This window comes from Phalangium opilio, unplaced genomic scaffold (assembly GCF_054372755.1).
Source record: "Phalangium opilio isolate 3A_F unplaced genomic scaffold, DU_Popi_V2 ptg000022l_1, whole genome shotgun sequence".
NCBI lineage: Eukaryota > Metazoa > Arthropoda > Arachnida > Opiliones > Phalangiidae > Phalangium > Phalangium opilio.
In genome coordinates, this window is record NW_028324154.1 from 2,679,121 (window position 1) to 2,698,100 (window position 18,980).

Below are 18,980 nucleotides of genomic sequence, written 5' to 3' on the forward strand. Positions count from 1 at the left end.
CAGAAAAGAGAATATATTTCTCCAAAGTTTCTCTTGGCCAAGTCAACAACTCTCGACAAAACTCCATTCGCTATCGTCTGTACATGGCCGTTAACATTGGTTTACATAAAGAGCGTCGTCGTCTCACACCATGTTTCTAGAGGTTTCGCCACAGGGTTGGAACCGACAGACTGCTACCGGTGATGTCTTCCCACATATGTCCAATATTTCGCAATGAAAGCTTCGGCCTGCGAAGAGCCTCTCTTGCCAGTCTTCGTCCCTGGACATCATTTAATACCGGTGGTCTACCTTCTCGTGGTAAATCCTTCACAACGAGAATTAACAGAAAGATAATTGGCTATTTACAACGAAAATACTAATTTAACCACGTTGGAATAAACCCATTAAAACCGTGAAAATAATTTACACAAATATACCATACCATACCATGACACGACCATGTTGACGATAACTGTGTAAGTATACTTTGTGCCACCCACGGAACATCCAATCGCACCTGCAATATTCGCTCATGCTTCCCTTCGATCTCTCAACGCGATAATTTGAACTCTATCAGCTTCCGTAATTGGGGGCATGATTGAGAATAAGTGACATTTATCCGAGAGGGCCATTTATATAGTCGTATACCTTAAAACATAACCAACATGAGAAGTTTTTTTGGATAAAAGGGAACCCTACAAACTCAACAATTTGCACGAAAAAATGTGGGGCCCGTCGTTTAAGTTACAAAGAATAAATAAAACGTTATCCAGACTAATATTTGTGAAAAGTTCAAATATAATGCCACAATTTGTTTTTAGGAAACGGAACACCATTTGCGGTTTTAATGTTTTTTTTTTCTATATAATGGGCATTCTACAACATGTTGGATTTTAATTTGCACAATTAGTGAAATGTTTTCTTAAAAATCTATAAGATGATCAATTTTATCGATGTCCCCCATTTTATTTGTGCAAAAAAAAAGAGAGTGTAAAGGCCGCATTAGAGGACTACCTTAAAAATGTCGAAGATCGACATGAAATATTTTTTACTCAAGCGGTTTTTCCCTGGTGGAGTTGGCAAACATTTATCCAAAAAAAACTTCTCATGTTGGTTATGTTTTAAGGTATTCGACTATATAAATGTCCCCTCTCGGACAAATGTCACTTATTCTCAATCATGCCTCGATTTACGGAAGCAGATCGTGTTCAAATTATCGCGTTGAAAGATCGAGGCGAAACATGGGCGAATATTGCAGGTGCGATTGGATGTTCCGTAGGTGGCGCTAAGTATACTTACACGAGATATCGTCAACATGGTCGTGTCATGGTATGGTATATTTGTGTAAATTATTTTCACGGTTTCAATGGGTTTATTCCATCGTGGTTAAATTAGTATCTTCGTTGTAAATAGCCAATAAACATGGTGTGAGACGACGACGCTCTTTATGTAAACCAATGTTAACGGCCATGCACAGACGATAGCGAATGGAGTTTTGTCGAGAGTTGTTGACTTGGCCAAGAGAAACTTTGGAGAAATATATTCTCTTTTCTGACGAAAAATTATTATATAGTAGTTGTTGTTCAATAAGCGTTTAAACGCTCACTTTGAGATATCCATTTTAGACCTTCCAGAGCTCTTCTTCCGCGCCAGCTTTGTGGGTATCCAGAAAGCGCTCCAAAAGAGCGCAAAATCGGAATATCGAAGAGTCTAAGACGAGTGGCCGCTTCAGCGTTAATATGTGGTGTTGCTTGGGAAACAATCAAGCCGGAATCCTCCACCATATACAGGGCAGGTTGAATTGGAACATGCAGCAGAGTATTATTAATTTATTGTTTTCCCAGAAGGACCATGATGTTTTATAAATATTTTTGGTTTTCAGTTTCCATTTCATGCAAGACAACTGTCCAGCGCACACTGCCAGGGTCGTAACGGCCTTCTTGAACGGTGAAGGAATACAGACGTTAAACTGGCCTGCCAAGTCCCCCGATTTGAACCCGGTTGAGAACCTTTGGTCAGCAGTAGTTCAACTCATGGAGAAAAGAGTTCCAAATAATAATGAAGACCTACTGCTGATGGTCCAAACCGCTTACAATTTGCTGCCGCCAAACTATTGTGAAACCCTATGCCTGTCGTTTCGCAAACGGCTAATAAAATGTTTGAGTGTGCACGGGCGTATGCTCGATTACTAAATAATTTTTGAAACAAAATTGTTAATAAATATTTTTCTGTATAACTAAACTTGGTGTTTAATGCTAATTCTTCCTTAGTCCTTATGAAACAATGGTTCATAAAATGAATTCATAGTTCATATTTAAACGCCTCCGTTGTGGGTCTAGGAAGATTTTGATTATAATGTTATCATTGCTTCCTATATTATATGCAATGTAGTCCTAGTTTTTAAAAATTTCGAAAAATATTCATTAGTTTCAGTGTTTTTATCAAGCCAAAATGCGAGCCGAGTTGAGCTATTGGAATTAAAAATTTATAAAGTATGTTAAGTAGATGTTGGTAATTTCGGCACACGAACCATGCAGGAAGTTTATTATAACTGCCGCAGTCTCTGTCTTGTTTGCCTCTTTTATCAATTTATTGGCGCTCTACATATTTCAAAACCTTAAGGAGTTCAACTCATGATTATTTGTGATAATAAAATATTTTTCTATAAAAAGGAATTTTTTTAGTATTAATTGGCAGAAAGCACTTGATAAGGCGCTGCTCCTGCCAGGGATGAATGGCAGGAGGGGGGCGCTGTAGATGCCCCCCGCAGGAGCAGCGCCTTATCAAGTGCTTTCTGAGTATTAATTGGCAAAACTGACACTGAAACCGTGAGTAAGAAATCCAATAGTCTATCCAAGTGATGTGTTTCTAGGATAGCGGGAAAATGATCTGGAGATTTTTCCTTTAGTATGGGGGGCTTTACTTTCTTCTAGGATGAGGGAAAATGACCGGGGGATTTTGCCTTGAGAATTGGGGGGGGCTTTATTTTCTTCTAGGATGAGGGAAAATAACCGGGGGATTTTGCCTTGAGAATGGGGGGCTTTACTTTCTTCTAGGATGAGGGAAAACGACCGGAGGATTTTGTCTTGAGAATGGGAGGGGGGGTTTATTTCTTCTAGGATGGGTGAAAATGACCGGGGGATTTTGCCTTGAGCATGGGGGAAAACGACCGGGGATTTTGTCTAAGGAGGGTGTTTTATTTTTTTCAATAGTGGGGATTATGACCTGGGGTTTCGGTCTTGAGGGTATTTAGTCCGTATACCGTTTCGAAGTAAATTTAAGATTCGGAACTAAAAATCCACTTGTATTTGTGGTAACTGCTACCGTACTAACAATGTTACGATAGGCCTGGCAATAGAAAAGCCCGAAATTTCATACCAATGATCATTTGAAGATACAGAAATTGAACGTCACAGCAATCGTAAATTTAAACATTATTTCTATGAATAAGTTAGTGTGGTGTGTAAGGATTTCAAACTAGTCTAGCTACGCGGCGTTGTTCGGGTGTAAAAATTGACTTAAACCAGGTGTTTGACAACTCTCAAATTCAAAATAACAATGCTTAACCAGGGTTTATTCATAAAACAAGTATGTTGCGGGTCTATAATAGGACGTCCCTAAGAGAGTGAATAACTAGACATTCGTAGACCCAGCCTCAGCTAATCCATATGTGAAGCCATACTCTATTGTTAATGGTCAAATTGGGTAACTAACTGTGACTGTGCATAAAGACTTAATAAACTAATAAACAAACTACCTTTTCAAATATAAGATCACAGCCACTTAAGAAAAAACCGACTTTGCACCTTCACCCTACGGGTTATATTTGGCTTGAGTAGACCGACCGTTCTGGTTATTCTTAAAATTCAGAACATTTATGTCTCCCTTTTAACATAATGAAAAGTTCAAGTTAGCTGGAACTTACTAATTCGTCATATCAACAAAAAGGTAGGTAGAAATACCCTATATGTGATTTTCTAGATATCTGGGTAAACGGTTTTCATTTTCACTTTTTGTGGAACTTAGAGGGTTCTCAATTTTATAAATTTAAACAAATTGAAATATATTTCGAAATATGAAAGATACAAGGAAATTGAAGACACTTTCTTAATATAAACTGACCCCCCTGATAACGAAAATCACATTTATTTTCTACAAAAACTAATATTTAAAAAGTTGGAGAATTTTCAGATTTTCGAAAAATTCGCGTTTTTTAGCACGTGCTTGGACCTACGACTTCAAATTTGGTCTCATTTGATAAGGAACTAAAATATGTATCTTATTGTCAAATATAATTTCTCTGTGATCTACGGTTTTTGAATTATTCAAAATTTTCTGAAAAAAAATCAACGGGCAAAGATTTTTCTAACAGACTGTACATGAATGATTATGGTTGTGGCTTGTCACTCGCTAGCGCCTGAAGGACCGATCACTCAGTGTAATTTGTGTACATTTGTAAGTGTGTAGACCATTTTAGAAATTACTTTATTATTATTGTTGTTGAGGAGGGTACGAGCCCTAGCACCGATGCCAAAGGCATATTGTGCATCCTCGTATTCAGGCCTTGAAAAGGCCCGTAGCAGCAGCGTAGCGAAGAATTCGCTCCATCGTAATAGAGGAGACCCGCGAGGGTTCCAAAGTGTGTGAATCAAAATATTCTAGTCTAAGCGAGGCGAAGCAGTCGCACTCGCAAAGTACGTGAGCGTATGTTTCTTCCTTCTCCTGACACGACCTGCAAAGAGGGTCGTCGGCAAAGCCCATCAGATGGAGGTGCCTATTAATAGAAATTACATACAGAGAAACTAAAACACAAGGGTGATGCCGCCATTGGGGTCTTTCTCTCTCGCCTAGAAGCACCGCTATAGGCAGAGCGAGTTGACTAGCCTCCTGCCTCTGGAAAATTTGGCACCGTCTGGCGGTGACCATTGGTGCGAGGGAGAATACCCCAACGGTGGCCTTGCTCCTGTGTGTTTTCCGAAATGGTCTTTAAGCGTGCTAAAATGATTACGCGTAATACGTAACCGGTGTACAAGTAGCGCCAACAATGTAGAAAGGGGTGGTGACGTTTCAAATGAAGACTGAGTTATGACCAAGAAATTCTAAAGCACGGAGAGGGAAATTGCAGTGTTATCTTTTCTTCATAGAGGCGACAATAGAAATGTAGCATTTCGATTAAATTTTTACATTTTCCTTTCGAATTATGTCAAAGTTCGCTTGCTCTTTTTAGAAAGTCAATAGAAAATTTCAAATATGCTTTGTTGATACCTCAACACGTACTTCCTTCAAAATAATTAATTTCATGATAAAATGTTTTCGGAAAATGAAATTGTTCTTGAAAAAGCGTAGATATGTAATTTTTTCAATTAATTTGAAGGGAATGGATCGATTAACAGTAAAATCAATTGATTGAATTTAATATTGATTAACAATTAAATGGATAAAAATAACTAAAACAATTGCAATATCTGAGCTTCAGTCAAATGATAAACCTCACACATATCGTTTGTTTTTTCGGCCTTGGTCCAAACCAAGACGTTTTTTTTTATAATAGAATATACATGTGCTAGTCTAAAACAATGGCTGAACGAATGGAATGAAGTCAATAGTATATACAAGTATAAAATATAAGTATAAAATATAAGCGCGACATGAAGTAATCGCGAACAATTAAAAAAAATGAAAATGAAAAGTAAAACACGTCAAAAATTAAACCACGAACAAATATTAAAAAGGTAAATTTAACAAAGAAAATTATAGGAGTTGGTAAAAAAAATTACAAAAAACACTACTTAATTATTGGTATAATTTGTTAAACTATGCTATTTTGAGTATTTGTCTGAACTTTTAGCAGAAGGTTAAGGACGGCTTTTGTCGTAGGTTTCCTAACGCGACAAGGTTTTACTTTAGAATTGATTTCGAAAATCTTATCGGTCAAATGTTTTACGTTATTTCATCTACTATCGCTTTACGCAAGGGAGATAATGAGTACGAACGATATTTGAATGTCCCTCTGTTATTTATAGTAATTTTATGTTTGGCAGCGTTGCAGCGGCCCATGATTTCAAAAAATACTCTCGTAATTGTTCAATTAGGGTCTGAATCTCAACCTGGGTTGAGTTTTTCGTAGAGTTGGATAAACCCAAGGCTTCTGGATCAGTTTTATCGAAAGGGACAGGCAGTTTTATCGCCATTTGGCGTTGAAGGGCTATGTTTTTCAGGGAGAACTCCTAAAGGGGAGCAAGCATTCCTAGAGGGTGTGACTATACTAGCTAGTGGATATTCCATAGGATCGGTACCAAAAAAAAGTGCTATTGTGTGGTTTAGGGTGAATTTGAGTGAATTCCTCAAAATACCAACCTAAAATTACATCGCTATTTAATGACGGGCTTCGATGTACGCCCGTCTATCGTGGTAATTAAATTAACCTCACCTTCAATGTGAAATGCAGACCAATTCGCGTTATTCATCGGCGGACGCAAGGTGCTCGTTCGACTCAGAGCCGCTGTTAACTATAGGAAGCGCACTAGGGATAAGAGGTGCCACACTACACGTAACCAGTCCCAAGTTTGGATTAAGTTGGTTACACTTGCCGAGCCCGGACAAGCCAGATAGGGAGTGGTAACGCTTTGGGAGCTAACAACGGGTGTTTGCGATAGTGTGGGCAAACTGCCTGAGGTCGGGGATGGAAAAGCTGTTTTTAAGGCTGCTAGAGGAGTTTGGTTCTGTTTTTGCATTACCATAAAATATGCCATCATTTGATGTAGTTTGGAAATTCAGCGGCAGATGGCGCTCCTTTAGTTGTACTCACTGAGTTTGTAACTGGGGTCGCCAACGTGGTACAACTTATTGAAGTTGTAACTGAGTTTAATATTGATAGCTAGCGCCTGAAGAAGCAGCCACGCTCGACTGAGACATAGGAGAAGGTACCGGTAGCCCCCCGGACGCCATGGGGTCAGAAATTTTAATTGACTCATTAAAATTGGAACCCAAATCACTATCGTGAAAAGAGTCGGTATCTTCACCGTAACTCTGGTCCCCAAGGCTGAAAAAATAATTCTGACGGCTTTTGTCAAATTAATCACTCTCTTTAAAAACCTTAGCACGCCACACGATACGCCGTCGCCATAAAAAACTTAAACACCGTCTACGTGAATGAATCCTTCATGCTTGAACTTACTCAGCCTAAAATTAGCCCCGCCTGTTTCACTTCACTCTCCATAGTTCGAAAGCTCTTGCTCGGTCGTGGCCTAGATTTTAGAAATTTTTTCTTCATTCAGGCGAACTCCGTTGGGAAGGTAAAATTCTCAACGTCTCAACTTTCTGAACTAGAGAGTGTGATATATAACCTTGATGTTAGATCATTTCCCTTGTGATACTAATTTAATTAGGTTCACGATTGTGTTTCAGGAGTATTTTTAGTTGTACTATTTTTAAGAATTATACTTTAGAATGACCCAAGTGAGTCGTGTAAAAAATTTATTTCAAAGCACAGTCGTTGGGCTGATGCTATCAGAGGTAAATAATAATCATCCTTACTATTAAATAATCCAATTTCCAAATACAAAGAAAAAGTTTTTTATATTTTTTCTACGATTCTGAAAACTACGTTGTCTTACCCCGACGTTACGACCCCGATCCCGACTTTTCTTTGTGTTTTGCGGGGGAGGGGGATACCTTGACTCTGACCCCGAGTAACATTTTAAACTGTAGGAGCTCTACTTCGGGTTGTTTTTAAAATGTTGAGTCACTAAAAATAGCATATTTATACTCACATCGAATATGTTTTCAGGTGGTCAAAAATCATACCGCCATCCATTTCTCTTTCCTTTAAAAAATTCAAATCATAAATAGGCATCAAAATTGGCATCTGATAAACGGATATTTTCTCGGAGAGCCACAAAAATAGTCATAATGCTGATACATCTGCCACATATATTAAATGTCGCCATATCTTTGGATTTAAAGTGCCGAACAAAGATGAGCAAGAGACCTCATTCAAGAAATAAAATCTCTGAAAATTTCCATATTCCAATTTGTTGTCACAGTGCCACGTTCTTAGACCTGATACCGGCTTTAGCGCACTTTGTATTGTGTTTACTGTTTTTGGAAAATGAGTGCGGATCCTTTACAAAAGGTAAGGGGGTCGTAGTATCGTCTGCTTTATTTAAGAAAGTCGACAGACTGGCTGATATATATTGGTCGTTCGAGTTTCCTGACTTTATACGAGCAAATTTTTAAAATGAGAGAGCAGACATTTCTGACGTCAGAAATGGCAGGCCTATGGCTTCAGCAAATAAATGCCAATTCATTTTTAACCCTCGTGCTGCTAAAGGCACCGTTGAGCGTAGGTATTTCTGAGGTGCAGAAATGGCGGCTTCACGCAAATAGCCGCCAATTCGTTTTCACCCACATCGTATGATGTACATCTACGATGCCTGCTGTAGTGCCCGTCGTGACAGACTACCGCCATTGGCAGTATAAAATGTTTCCTTCGTCATTGAAGGGAGAGTGAGTGGAAGAGGATTTGGGTGAGGTGATATTTTACGATCGTGTATTTTAAAAGGATGGGGATTATAATAGTAAGTTGAAGTATTTCTTTTAAATGAACTAGTAAGGTTTAGCATTGTGATTTGTGTTTAACGTTTTCTCGATGTATTTAAGGCGAGAGACATAGGATTATGATATTGACTTAATGTAAATGGGACGTTTCCTACTCCCTTTAAAATTTCAGTCACCCGTCGACAACAAGAATTTTACGCTTTCAATCCAGCTCCCCTATTTCAACAATCCAAGTGATCGAGGGGATTTTTACAGCAAACGCAAGTGTATACTGACGTTATTTTTATAATAGTCTTAAGGAGGTGTTCATTAGTTAAGTGTTTTTGTCAGAAATTGAAAATTTTAAAAGCAAAGAAAGTATATACTAACTTGTGGCTGCAAGATATTACAATTATAACATAAATAATTAAAAATATCAAAGTAAGGATTACTGGTAATCATTTTTACTTTAGGGCATCGAGGGGCTATTAACTCAGATTTTCTGTACTCCTAATCATTTCAACACAGGATTGCGAGTGATAACATTAGCACAGTTAAAAAGTAGCGCATCGAGGGGCTATTAACACAAATTTTCTATAGCCTGTTTAGTACCTTACGATATGGGTACTATGAACCCAGCCTTTGGGTCATCTTGTTAACCCTTGTGCTGCTAAAAGCAGCCACGAGCATAGGTGATTTTCGAACCCGAAGCGATGTATGGTTTAAAGTGCTGTCAGTGTAACGTGTAATTGCTTGGTAACCCTGAAAAATAATTTTAATTATTGATTTCACCTACCGTACGAATTATTAATATGGAATGCGTGGATTTATACTTATTTACAGTCAAACTTCAAACTTATCTTACGAGGGAATAAAGATTATTCCTTAATTCATCAAACCTAGCCAGAAACATATATATAAAAATGACAGAGAGTATGCAGCCAGTACGGCTTACAAGATGGCGGCCACTGTAAGGGGGGAGACGGGGTTTTTTCGGTCTCTTCTCCATTTTTTATTGATAACAAAAGATGACTGTGTAAAGGTTTATAATAATTTTGTACTTAAGTTTATAAATTAAGACCATAAAGAAATTATTTCACAATGATGACAAATTTCATACTATTGCGGAAAGTATTTCTTTATTTTTAGACTAACTAAATTAAAACTAGAAGCTTTATCTAAAGGTTGAAAATTTAATTGTCTAGGGTAATATTATATTAATTAATAGTTGATACAGTTAACATGTTCACATTGTGCTTAAAGTTATTGATTAAAGTTTAAAACCAACGATACCAGGTTCGACGGTGTCCCCCCCCCATATCACCCAATCTCATTTGTCCAAATCGGTAGAATTTAACCCAAATCATATATTCGTGATTCACCCAAATGTATTTCTCCCAATTCCCGTTTGCCACGAAAGGTGATAACACAGGAATTTGGTACAAATAACAAACCCGTTTTATTAATTCGTATTTTCCATTAAAAAACAATATTTTAAAATAAGTAAATAAGAGACTGTTGATCAGTGTAATTTATTAAATATGGAAATCTAATGGCTGCAAAATTCGAAAGGAAAATATGCCCCCGAAATTCTTGGCCAGATGATGATGATAAAAAGCACAGTTCAAGATCGCAAATAATGGCGATGCCCGATAATGGAATGCAAGGTGACAGCGGCGACCGCTAATAAAACCGTTTGCTATGCTAAAAATGAGCAAAATCATCCCATAGACCATTTGCCTATCACTAAGAAAAGGGCAGTTGAGATTATGAAGGATAGAGTTCTTTCAAAGCCACTGGATTCTGTTAACAAAGTACGTATCAATACCTTTTTCCGGGTTAGGGTTAGGTAGGTTAGGTTTGGTTAAGTTAGGTTAGTAATATTTTATAAATCATCTAACTATGGTACGCCTTTTCCAAAACACTACTGTTATGTTATCTTAGGTTAGGTTAGGTTTGGTTTGGTTAGGTGGACGTCTCTTCCTCTTTGGAGCGGTTTACACTTCAAGTTAGTGTATCCCTTATGGAATGAAACAATAAATAAATAAAACCACCAAATTCTACTCTATTTGAGTCTTTTTGGGTATGCAATATTGGTTTAATTGGAATAGGAGAACTGGGAATTGGGTTGAATGAGGTTTGGGTAAATGGGAATTGGGTGTTTTAAATTGGGTGAAATGGGGGGTAACCATATATAGTACTTCCTATTCGGCCGAAAACCTGCAGTAACTCGGCGGTTTTTCGATTCAGTCCAATAGGACAAATATCTTTTTGAATAAAACTTAGCGCGAGTTTTAGTAGGGTTAAATATGAGGCATTGAGAACCTAGAATAACAACGTTAATTAATCGCAAATTATAATCCAATTGTGTGGATCTCGTGAGATTATGATAAATTCATTAATGTAGATCATTAGCCCTCTATCAATGGTTACACACCTACCAAAATTTAATAATTTAAATAGATGCTAAACGAAATAACCAAATTTAATCTAGCAATTATTAATAATTGATGCAATTGGTCAAAAATTGGTGGCTCTAACTTACAAGCCCCGGTCGAAAAAATATTAAAATGAACAATTAAATCTGTGTTAAGTAATTGGATCTCGCGTAATTATCCCTTAAATGTAGGATAAATTCAACGACTTTTTTACCTTTAAATCTACCAAAAAGCCGTCGATCTACCTTGTAGATTTCGCCAAGGCCTAAAGCTATTTCCCGCTTTAACTTAAAATTTTGCCAACGCTTGATTTTAAGTATCGAAAACCCTTTGAACTCGTAAATTGCGACGGGCAATGTGATTACCATGTTCAAATCGCAAACGATGAAGCTTGAGTTGAAAAACAAAGCAGCCATACTAAATAAAAATATGAACGCAGCCAAGGTGCCAGCTAAAAGGTACGGGGAAAAATACTAGAAAACTCCGGCGAAAGTTCCGCGAATCTAAGATTGATGGAGGGAAGAGAGGCGGTAAAAACTCCGAATGCCCGATTCGGCCGTCTCTTACGGCCGCCGTATGATTAGGATAAGGTGCTTACAGAATACGTTTTATTTTCATTCGGAGAAATTGACTCCGAATGAAAAGATTCTGATCGAAATTCCTCCAAAAGGACCTTAGAGAATAGGGTCCCAGGGATGTACAATAACTCGCTCAATAGACAATTTTCCAAGGTGTTTTTTCGAAATTCTATTAGCAAGTCTATACTCACATCGAATGCGCTTTCAGGTGGTCAAAAATCATACTCTTTGTCATTTTTGCTTGCCTTTAAAAAACTGAAAATTTTGTCCTTACGTACGCTTCGTATGCAAAACGACGCTGCTTTCGGGAATTAAACGCAAAGTATATGGATAGACGACAGGCCAAGAATGAGCTCCACCATTCAGTCGTGGTACGTTTTAGCGCACTATGGCGAAAACCGTGGGTCAGAAATAGAGCAGTATTCGATTAATGTTTCTATATTTGAAAAGGTAAAGCTTTAATCAATAATTTCGCGTGACCCAAAAACGTTTCTTTGTGCGCTTTTATGCCTTCCAATTAAGAACAAAAATCTAGCAATAACCTGTTGTGGTTGGACGTGATTTATTTAGAAAGAACTCTTGAGTTCCGCTTTATTCAACGCAATTGCGTGATACAAATCATTTCTGGGAACCTTTCTTAAAAGATTATATTTCAATTATAGCGCTATAAAGAGCAATTTCGAAAGAGCTGTATTTAGTCATGCGAGCAGCGAGCGAGTTTTTATACTCGAGAAATGAGTTTGTTTTTTTCACGCAAATAATTTATTGAGTTCGTTGTTTTGGTCGAAATTCATTTTCAATCTCAAAAAATAAATATAATTTGATAACGTATATTGTGTCGGGGACGGTATTTTCTATACTCTGAAGACACTCCCTCGAAATCACCTAATTTGACACCAGAAATATGTGATCCGGAATTCAAAATATCAAATAAATTAGAAATAGGGCGAAACATCATAAAAAAGTTGGCCCAAGGGCTGGGCCATAATAGTAGCCACATAACGGGCCGTCGAGAGACTTAGCGGGCCCATAGAAAAATTCACCAACTCATTGGGAGGGAAATTATCTCGGTGCACAGCAGTTATCTGAGAGGCTAAATCAGCCATTCCGTGCACTCGCCAACAGCACTCCAAACACTCATTTCTCGTAGCAATTTAGGCACTTTTAAACCCAAGTATCTTCGTTTTCGTTTAAGATGGAAGTCTGAATTTTAATTAACTAATAGCTCTTAATAGACCTACCTGTAAAACCAAATTATAAGTTTGTACCTAATATATTTTACGAAATATCTTAAGTCAAATTGTTCCAATCCTGAAAATTCTAAGGTACCTCTAGAAGATGTAGAAACCAAAAATTTGTGATTAAATTAGTGTTTAAATTATGAAGTAAAGAAAAAATTTAAAAATATTAAGATTTCTTTAAATGGTTTTTGTGTTCTTACTTTAAAGACCACCTATAACAAGTTGGGAAACCAAAAAAACCTCTCCGAAATGGGAGATTTTTCATAAATTATTAAATAAATATAATTGATATTAATTATTTTAATCGTCATTAGCTTACCTTAATTCTAGTTAAGAAACATTATTCCTAAAATCATTTTAACCATAGCTATTGTTGACGTTTGAATTCAAGCTTATGTCTGTTTAACAATTTTTGAAAATTTAGGGTACAAAAGGCGATTTATTCATAATTAATGATAAGAAAATCCGGAATTGAATGAACTTTTGGTGGAAACCCATTGGGAGGCTAGACGTTTCTCGTAACCCTAGCCAATTGCCGCGTACTTCTTAATCCTAACTATGAGAGTAGATTCCAACAATTGCTTTCTGCGAACACGTTTGCTCTGATTTGCCATTTGCGAACACGATAAGAGGCATACACACAGACGTCATCATCACTCGGAGAGGTGAAAAGAAGTGATATTCTAACAAAATGCCTGAAGCGCAAAAATATTGAAAGCTTCGTTTTGGAACTGCTACACCGTATGAGTTCCGAGATCAAATGTGCATCGAAGTTCTACATAAATATTTTTGAATTTTATAGAGTTTATATAAAACACATTGTCACTTGCCCATAGCACAGCAAAAATGAGTCAATAATAACAATATTAAAACCAAGTGATGATATGCATTTACAAAATTTTATTTAAAACTTAGCTCAGTGGCGTAACGACGTTTGTTGGGCCCGCCCGCAGCCCGACATTTAGAGCCTCTTCTTGAGTGTCGAATTTTCAAAAAGTATGAAAGCATCACGAACCTTACTACTTTCCCTTTCATAATTTACAGCAAGGCGTATATACGCCGCTCTCAACTAAGATTTCTCGCACGTACATGGCTTACTCCCCTTAAAGGGGCATTTTTGACAGAAATTAAGTATTTTCTTTCTGATTCCTTGTTTTGAAATATGCCCCCTTGAATTTTTTTCTGATTTTTTGAATAGCTAATTATGGTATTAAATAAGAATTGAAGTTTTGTATCCAAAACAGGCATTTGAATTTTAGTTAAGCGACCTACCGACCAATCAGCGCTCGCGATTTATAATAGGCAATCCTCAAGTTAGGAGCTTTAATAATCAGCAGGTTTATGCTTTTGCGTTTCACTAAAACTCAAATTATTCTCATAATCTTATTATATTAAAATGTGGCATGTAGTATTTTGTTGTATATCTGAATGTCTAGTTATTAGCCTTTGGAATGGGAAGATCTGTGTTCTTTGTGACGTTCGAGATTTAGAAAATTAAAAACCCATTTTTACAACTCAGCAGAGTCAAGCTGCAGCACAATTACTATCGTCTACAAACTTTAGTAGACGAAGGACCCCGGGGAGCCACTGGTGACAAGCCCACTCTAAAAAAATCCTTATTTCCAATCCTAGCTTTTCCTATTTGAACTTTAGAAGAATACAGCATATATCTTAATATTCTCTTAACCTCACGGGATTGGCTGATTTGGCTCTATCCCTAAAGAGGTTTTTATTGGCCGGTAGGTAAGTGATCTAAAATGAGACCTATTGTTAAGCCTAACAAATTAAAAAAAAATTAGTTTTCATTGATAAAATTTTTTAAAAATCAGACAAAATTAGAGATTTCATATTTAATTGAAATGAACCAGGAAAAATTAAAAAACGGCTCTAACATTTCAGCTGAGAGTATTCCTTTAAATGCAATTCAGGGTACCAACGCTTCCAGAGAATTTTTAATACGAAAATAGGATTCTCTTCGCAAAATTATAACATTATATAGGACCACATAAATCAAATTATAGGATTATACAGGATTCATTTACTGGCTGGTAGGTAAGTGCGCTAAAATCGAGACCCATTGTTAAGGCTAACAAATTTAAAAATATTTTATTTTCATTGAAAAAATTTGTTTGAAAAATCAGACAAAATTAGAGATTTTATATTTAATTGAAATGAACCGGGAAATATTAAAAAAACGGCTATAACATTTTCAGGTGAGAGCATTCCTTTAAAAGCAATGCAGGGTACCAACGCTTCTAGAGAATTTTTAATACGAAAATAGGATTCTCTTAGCAAAATTATAACATTATATAGGACCACATAAATCAAATTATAGTATTATACAGGACTTAAAAATGATTAGAGTGGATAATTTTATTTTATTGAGAACGTAAGATTCTTTAAATTAGCGTTTTATCGCCTTTAAATCTACTCATATACTGAATTGCTCACACAGACATACATTTAGATTTACTTGAAAAAGTGACTATTGATTAAAGAAACGGTAAGCAAAAAGAGACCTTAGTGAGTGAAAATGACCAAATCAAGCTATTTAAAAGGGTCAGGTGGAAGAGATGTTTTCAGAGATGACAGATTTTCAAAACTCTCTTTTTAAACACATTTTAAAGGCCTATGCTATAAATCAGTTCAATCAATTTAAATGAAAGGTCTGAGGCGAAATTAATTTGTGTTATTTTTGAGTGTAGCTCAAAATGCTAATTAATTGCTATCATATCATATTTAAACCTTACAAAATCGTATAAATTCAAATATGTGAGAGTTGAAGATAAAAAATTCCTGAGCGAGCGAAGCGAGCTCCTCGATTTTTCATCTGACCAAATGAAATGTCGCTAATTCTGCGTTTAAAACGTCAAACTGCTAATATAATAAATACCTACTTTGAAATCTCAAAAATATAGGACTTCATTGGAAGATTTGTGAAATTATTGGACATTTCATAAAATATGGTATAATCAGCCTATAAGCAAAATTTTGAAAGGGCCCCCAAAAGCCATGGGCCCGCCCGCAGTTGCGGGCTCTGCTCCCATGTAGTTACGCCACTGAACCTATCCCTGGCCTGTCTGGTTCCGAAAATTCCGACAAAACAAGTGAGCAATTAAAAACTAAATCTGTGAAAATTAGCAAGCTTAGAAGAAGCAGACGAATTGTTGGATTACTAACCCCTGCTAAACTGTGATACAACTAGTCAACAATTAAATGATTCCTGATTCCAAGATCATACAAACGCAAATCAATAAATAATTCCATATAATAACAAGTTGGGAAAGCCAAAATATTACCTCTCCGAGTGGAGATGACTATCTCTACCCCTTAAACAACCTAAATATATGCATCTATCGCTTTTTTTAATTCTTTGCAAGTGCAGGAATTCAATTTTAAAATAGTCAATTGTTCAAGCCTTTTCAATATCTCTCAATTGCTGTGGAAACTCTACTCTCTCGCTATACCTCAACCGTATTCTTAGTCTACCAGTATGATTTGTAACATTTGTCCATATCAAAGCTGAATCATACCTCGCCACACAAAAAGCAAATGTCCCCAAAACATGGAAGCCACAACCCAATCACACATAAGCTAGGCTCGTACTTGTTTATCGCCTTCGATTATTTCACTAATATTAGCATTATCATTTTGTACATTATTGGGTTCCTCATTAATAGATATGCCTACGCTTACGGTACTTTCAATAGAGCTTTTATTTAATGCGTCATCTTTCGCAGAATCATGGCCAACTGGCCTCGCGGTAGGACCAACATTGGGTGTGCTAGAACCTGTTCCCGAAACAGCCTTTTTTTCAGCTGCTAACACTCTTCTCCTTTCATTTTCTCGTTTCCTAAATTCAGGATCTAACCTTTTTGCCCTCATTCTTTCCCTTGCTTTACGTTTCCTGATTTCCTCTTTACTTAAATTATTATCCTCCTCCATTTTATTATTCAGTTAAATACTCACAAAAATCCGCAAAAGCAATCCCCTTGCAAGACTCTGTAACGTTTGAAATATTATTTTCCGAAGAAAGTTATTACAGAAGATTGAATTATGAAGCACTACCTTTCAAATTCAAATAAAGAATGATAAAAGTGCGAAAATAAGGTCTTTCACAAATAGGGGGCGTATAATGTAAACATTTTTTTTTATATTTAAAAAATATTCTTAGATAAGATTGTCAAATACTTTTTTCGCCGTTGAATTTTTTTTAACACCAGCTTGTAATCTAACTGGGAGTAAGATGAAAGGAGTAGAAGCTTATCTGTCTTAGGAAATATGAAATTTTATCTTAACAGTTCGTTAAATCATAAGTTTATAACGAAAAAACGCGGAAGGGGAAAACGAGCAGACAACAACGATTTTTGGCGGTAGAAATTTAAGAGCGCCATCTGTCGTCCGTGCCAAAGTTGAACTTCCACTCGAAACGCAATGGGAAAGTGGATAAAATAATGCCATCAGCTATTTAACTGCGTCGATATATTTAACGACTTGACCCATGACATGCCCATAACACTGGCTTCTATGAATCCTATTTATTCTTGGATGCTAGGAAACTTGGTAGACGTAACAGTCTGTACCAAGTACCCAAGCATCCTTCAATAAACGCCTGGCAACATTGTGGTACGCATGGTACAACTAAAAAATAGGATGTGTATTTATCTTTCGACTCACTCCAAGCCTTTAAGCCCTCAATACAGAGGATTTGAAACACTATCGTAATTCCTAGTGTCTCGAATCTCTACGTTCCTGTCCATTATGAACAGTGCTGAGAGAATGATACATCAGAAAGAGCCATTCAAATCGAATTGCCGAAAATATTATCCATATTTTCATTTCATATAACTGAGAAAACAAATTATTATGGTTCTGAGAGGAGCTTCCCATTTTGGTTGTTGTTCTCAAAAATATAACGCAATGCACGGGCCTAAAAAGATATAAGAGACAATGTACGAAATATAAAGCATGCACGGGCCTTGATAGATATAGGAGGCAATGATTTAACGACTTCGGTACTTGGGTTTATCTTTAATATTTAAATAAATATAATTATTTTTAATTATTTTAATCGCCAGTAAATAACTTTAAAAATAGTTAAATCGTTTAAAATAAAGTTGTTCCTATTATCTTTCGAAACTTTGCTAATATTGACGTTTAAAGTGAAGGGTACCCCTCTTGCCCGCTTTTTTCAAATTTTGGGGTATATATACGTTTCGCTTCCATTATAATAATAGATAAAAACGCATTCGCGTGAACCTTTGGTGGCAGTCCTGCCATTGGGAGGCTAGACGTTTCTCGTAACCCTAGCCGATCGCCGCGTATATCTTAAAACCAAATAATAGATAAAAACGCATTTGCGTGAACCGATGGTGGAAGCCCTGCCATTGGGAGGCTAGACGTTTCTCGTAACCCTAGCCGATCGCCGCGTATATCTTGAAACCAAACGATGACGGAGGAAAAGAAGCCAGAATGTACTGACTGGCGTCCATGTGGAATGGACAAAAGACCTGAAGATGGTGGTGCATTGAAGCTGGTGTCAATGTGGAATTGACGAAGAACAGAAGATGGTGGTGCATAGAAGCTGGAGTCAAGGTGAAATTGACGAAGAACAGAAGTTGGTGGTGCTTGGAAGCAAGCACGTACAGACTAGTGTCCATGTGGGATGGACAAAGACTAGCAGATTGTGGTCTTTAGAAGCCAGTTAGTAAAGACTGGTGTTGGTAGATGAATGACCAAATTTCCGCGAACGCGTTCCGGAAATCGGGTATTTGTTTGCTCCGATTTGTAAACTGCGAACGCGGTCACGTGGGGTCTGACAGACACACAGACAGACACGGCCGGTGTAATACCTCTCACGTGACATACGTCACTCGGAGAGGTAAAAATAATGTGATAATAAAGACTCTAGATCCCTGGTTCCTATTAAAGATTAAATTCATATTTAAATGGTTTTAATCAGATTTAAATAGAATAGCTTAAATCAGACTTAAGTGACATTTGGCGCTGATAAAATCAATGTTCCTAGTTGATTTAAAATAAAATGAGGGTCAAATATTTTTGAAACATGTTTTTATTAATAAAAATTAAATTTTAAATTTAAGAGAGACAGTGAAGAAGATAATTTATTATCGGGATTCCTGGTTCCAAGATTAAAATCAGATTTAAATGACATTTACTCCTGATAAAATCAAAGTTCCTAGTTT